Source organism: Myotis myotis, unplaced genomic scaffold, assembly GCF_014108235.1.
Source record: "Myotis myotis isolate mMyoMyo1 unplaced genomic scaffold, mMyoMyo1.p scaffold_m19_p_15, whole genome shotgun sequence".
Taxonomy (NCBI): domain Eukaryota; kingdom Metazoa; phylum Chordata; class Mammalia; order Chiroptera; family Vespertilionidae; genus Myotis; species Myotis myotis.
In genome coordinates, this window is record NW_023416319.1 from 41,653,374 (window position 1) to 41,657,940 (window position 4,567).

Genomic DNA, 4,567 nt, shown 5'->3' on the forward strand with positions numbered 1-4,567 from the left:
GGACAGGGCCTTGTACCTGCAGCAACTCACTCCTCTAGGCCAGGTGCCATCAGCAATAAAATCAGGACCTGGCAGAAGCCCTGAGACAAGGAAGGACAGATGAGGAATTTGGGGGAGTTACAGTCTGACGCTGTCCTATTGCCCCTTCTGCCTAAAGACCTTTTGTGGAGTGACTCCTGCCCCAAGCTCTGAGTCCTTTGAGAACTGGGGTCGGGGCTCCCCCATAGGCATCACTGGAGTAGTTAACACCTCCAGAGAAGTGAGTTCAAGCCAAGTGAGACATTAGGGTGCAACTATTTCAAGCTGGTTCACTGGATCACAGATTCCAGAGGTACAAGAGTGAAGACAGACCGAGGGTTTTAACCGCCTTAGCAAAATTAAATTGGGCATGAAAAGAGTTAAAATAAAGGCTACAACAGATCTGAGACAATCGGCTCAGCTAAGAAACAAACCAACTTGAAGTCGGATTGAAGGCTCTCCCAGAAGGAAAGGGCGAAAGCAGATGTAAGGAAAAGCTAAGCCTTGGGGGATGCACGTGCCAACACCCAGGGAGAAGCAGTCTCAGAAAAAATAGAAATATCTGAAGGGAAGCCTGCCAAGATTAGAGGTTTGCAACACGGAATGAGAAGACCCACGGAGAGGGGAGGGGTGAGAAGACCCCAAGCCCTCCATCAGCTGGCTCCCGTATCCCTACTCTACTAGGAAGACAGAGTCGGAGCTGGAAGAAGGGACACACACAGGAACAGAGGCAGGTGCACCCCACGGCAGCTCTGGGTAGAGGGGCGAGACTAGGCTCTTTAAATGAGGTGACTTTCCCGAGAAGGGAGATGGGAGGCAGCTCTCAGGGTGCACAGAAAGCCGCCCCTGCCTGAGGACACTGCTTCTGGTGGGAAGTCCAGGGAACAGTTGAGACAGCACCAGACACCTGAGTGAGGGCCCATCGCAGCCATGCAGTGACACGGAGGGGCTTGTCCTGGGCCAGGACAGAGCACCCTGGCTCCCTGTAACAGCTACAGGGACAGCAGGAGAATGGCCTGTGGATCCCCAGCTGCAGGTCCCAGGCATGGGAGGACCAAGGCAGCCCTCTGAGGAGGCTCCATAGCTGGTGGAGGAGTGCCTTCAAGACATGTGATGCCATTTAGCCAGCTGCTTCCACTTGGTGCCAGCTTCACTCCAACCCCTCATGGTAACTTGTCCTTCCACGTATGGTCCATCTACTCTCCTAGCCCTTAGCTCTGGCTCTATACAGACCCCAGATCACTCAGCTTGACTTCAGCCCTTGGTCTAGTGACTCTAGTCTTCACCACGGCCTGGCCTCTTTTTTACGGAGAGGGGATCGGCATTAACAGCGTTCATTGCAGCAAGGGAGAGAGCACATCTTTCCTCCCTGTAGCCCAGATTACTGCTACTGCCCATCTCCTCCAAACTCAGCATGCAGGCCACTTGAGCATTCTCTCCCCAGCGATCAGCCAGCTTGCTATGACCAAGGCCTCGAGGCAGAGCGGGTTCATCCTCTTCATCCTTGGCACTGAGCCAGGATCATACTACACAGAGGGAGCCTCAGAGGTCCAGGGGGATGGCTAGAAAGATGGGTTCCTGGAACAGTGAAATGCTTTGATTCTCTGACTATCTTGTTCAAGCCTGCTTTGTTCCCATGGCCTTCAGGCTAATAGCTTCTGCTTCATCTTAACATATTAAAGGAATTCTGCTTGCGGCTTGAGGAGATAAGAGAAGTATGTATTGTTTATCAAAGATTTGCCGGAACCTTGTGACCTGACTAACAACAACTAAGGTCAACATAATCTTCTTCAGACCCTGGCGCCCAGATGTCTGCGGTCAGTTGCCTCTTGCCTCTCTCATTCTCTGTTCCCTTGACATAAAGAAGCCTCTACTCTGTCCTTTCTTAAGATAGATTTGAGGACTAGGTCTCCCCTATTCTTGGTTGGTACTTTCTCAATGAATAAACTCTGGCATTTTGAGTTTGGCCTTTTGAAGCATTGGGCACACGGACTTTGGATTGGTAGGATTCCTACCACATGGCCCCCACTGGAGGGAGGAGGCTGGGCTAGGCCACCTCAGGCACTCTGTCTGGGATCCTGAGCCCAGCTTGTGAGCTTTCCCCAGTCATTACCCACCCAGCCACAACCGCACCACATGGCATGCACAGGGGACCCAGACCCATCTTCTACTTCCCCACAGTCGGAAGGCCTGCCCTATACTGCCACAAGTGGGGTGGGGGTGGGGGCAACAGAGAACCCCACCCAGCATTTGAGGGCTCTCCTGCCAAGGAGGCATAAATAGGAGCAGCAAAGCCTGGGGCTGTGACAAGGCATTGCTAAGACAAACATCAGTGATGGGGTTCTGGGGCCTGGCCTCCTCTCTCTCTCAAGCCCTCTGGATCTAGATCCCCAAGCCTATTTCTTCACCAGGAGCTGCAGCTCAAGGACATAGCTGAGCAGCTCCTGAGTAGCCAACTGAGGTGATGTTGTCCAGCCACAGACAGAATAGGGAAATCCTCAGGCCACCAGTCTAGACTTCCAAGTTTCAGGGCCTCCCTGGCCACAAACTCACCTTCCCAAGATGGCAGCCGAGAACAGAGTTCTGCCTGCCCCTACGCACAAAGGAGACCTGCACATAGGACCTGGGCTCTCCCTAGCCTCTTACGTCAAGCACCAAGCTCAAAACACCCATTCAGACACCCTGAGCTTCTGCACGTCAGCTTCTTCATGAGCCACAGCCAAGCCAGACCAATGCCAGACCTGGGGCTTCATGACAGACCCCAGGGGTCGGTGACAGAGGATACCGGGCAATCTTGGCTACCTGCTCATTGCCTCTCTGACCAGACAGGCAGCTCTTTGAAGACCCTGATCCCTTCAGAACCCAGCCCTGCTCAAAGAAGGCCCTTAGTCCCAACCGCCAGGCCCAAAGCACGTGACTCCAGGTCTAACAGTGGCCTCCTCTGCGGTCCTGCCTGTGCCACTGGCTGGACATCTGAGCAGCAGGTAATGGTAGCCCTTCCAAGAGCAGAAATGCAGGGCCTAGGGGTTCAATCTCATGTCAGCGACCAAGGCCAAGACTCTGCCTCTTTCCCCAGCCAACAGCATAAGAGCTTCCCAGCTCAGGAATTCAGACAGGTTCGGGTCTCATTTGGAAATGAATCATCACCAGGCACCCAGAATCCAGGGCTGAACAAAGACTGCACCCCACAGCCATTCCCCTCCCTCTCCCGGTTCTGTTCCAGCCCCATACTCCATAGCCAATGTCAGGTTCCCTTCCAGCCCAGGCCACAGGTGCTGCCCAAACTCCAGCTCCCTTTCTCCTTCCTACTCCACCCATCGTTAGGTGGGAATGCTACACGGCTGTGCCCCAGGGGTTCCTCGGCCCAGGTGGCTGAGAGGTCCCCAGGTAGGCTGCTGGGCTGAGAACATTGTCCCCCATCTCCTCTGATCAGGGCTACCTCAGAACCTCCTTCCCTGGATAAGGCTGCCAGGCCCCATCCAACCAGAGCCGCCTGGGAGGGGGACAGAGTCCTGGTAAAGGCAGGACCTACATCCCCTTAGGACCTATGCCAGGTCAGCAGCCTCCGACTCCGAGCCCTGGCCACCAGATAACACCAAGCTGAGGGCAGGTCGGTCCTCAGAGTTCCCACACCGTCTCCTCCCAAGTCAGACAGGCATAGCCAGTGAGCAAGACAGTCATCTTCTCCCGGCCCAGAGCAAGCACATCACCTGGAGAGGCAGCCTTCAGCCTGGTGGTCCCAGCCTTCTCTCCCACCTTCATCTCCAGCCACCAGTGTGCGTGCGTCCCCTAGGCCATGGCTTTCCTAGAACCAGGCGTCCCCTTTATAAAGAGCCAGGCAGGTGTGAGCACCTCCCAGCCCCGTCAGTACTTCCTGCCCACTGGCCATGAACTGTCTGTCATAGTTCAGCCAACACTTATCCAGGGCCTGTTGTATGGCGGGCACTGTGCTAGGTGCTGGGAGGGGGCAGTAAAAGATGCCACCCTTTGCCTGGAGGCAAAAGACCTCCAGAGGCCGGCTGGGCATGCAGCTACAGCAGAGAGGAGGCAGTGCAGTCTGGTGAGGGACAGACAGGAAAACAGGGGTGAGTACAGGCGGCAGCAAGGAGCCCCTCCTCTTGCCCTCTGCACATCCTTTCCCCTGGAACCTGAAGAGAAGAAAAAGCAGCCAGAGGGGAAGGCCCCTCCAGTTTTTTGGCGGCCAGTGGTCTCCCCAGTTCTGAAAACCAGCTTTCAGGGGGAAGCATGTATTTAAATTAATGCAAAACCAAGCTTTTACAATTTATTCTCCTTACCCCTGCAAAACACATCTGAGGCAGACTGCAGGCCTATGGGAGCTGATGTTTCATTGTTTATACTGAGCTTATAGCTCACCAAGTGTCACATGGGTTAAGATACCAGGCTCACAGACTCTGGGGGCAAGACCCAGGCATTGGAGGTGGTCTGTGCAATCTTTGGCTGGTTGGTTGGAGAATCACTGGTCTAGACTAGGAGGAAAAAGACCTCCAGACGCCAGCTGGGCGGGCAGTTCCAGCAGAGAGGAGGCGGT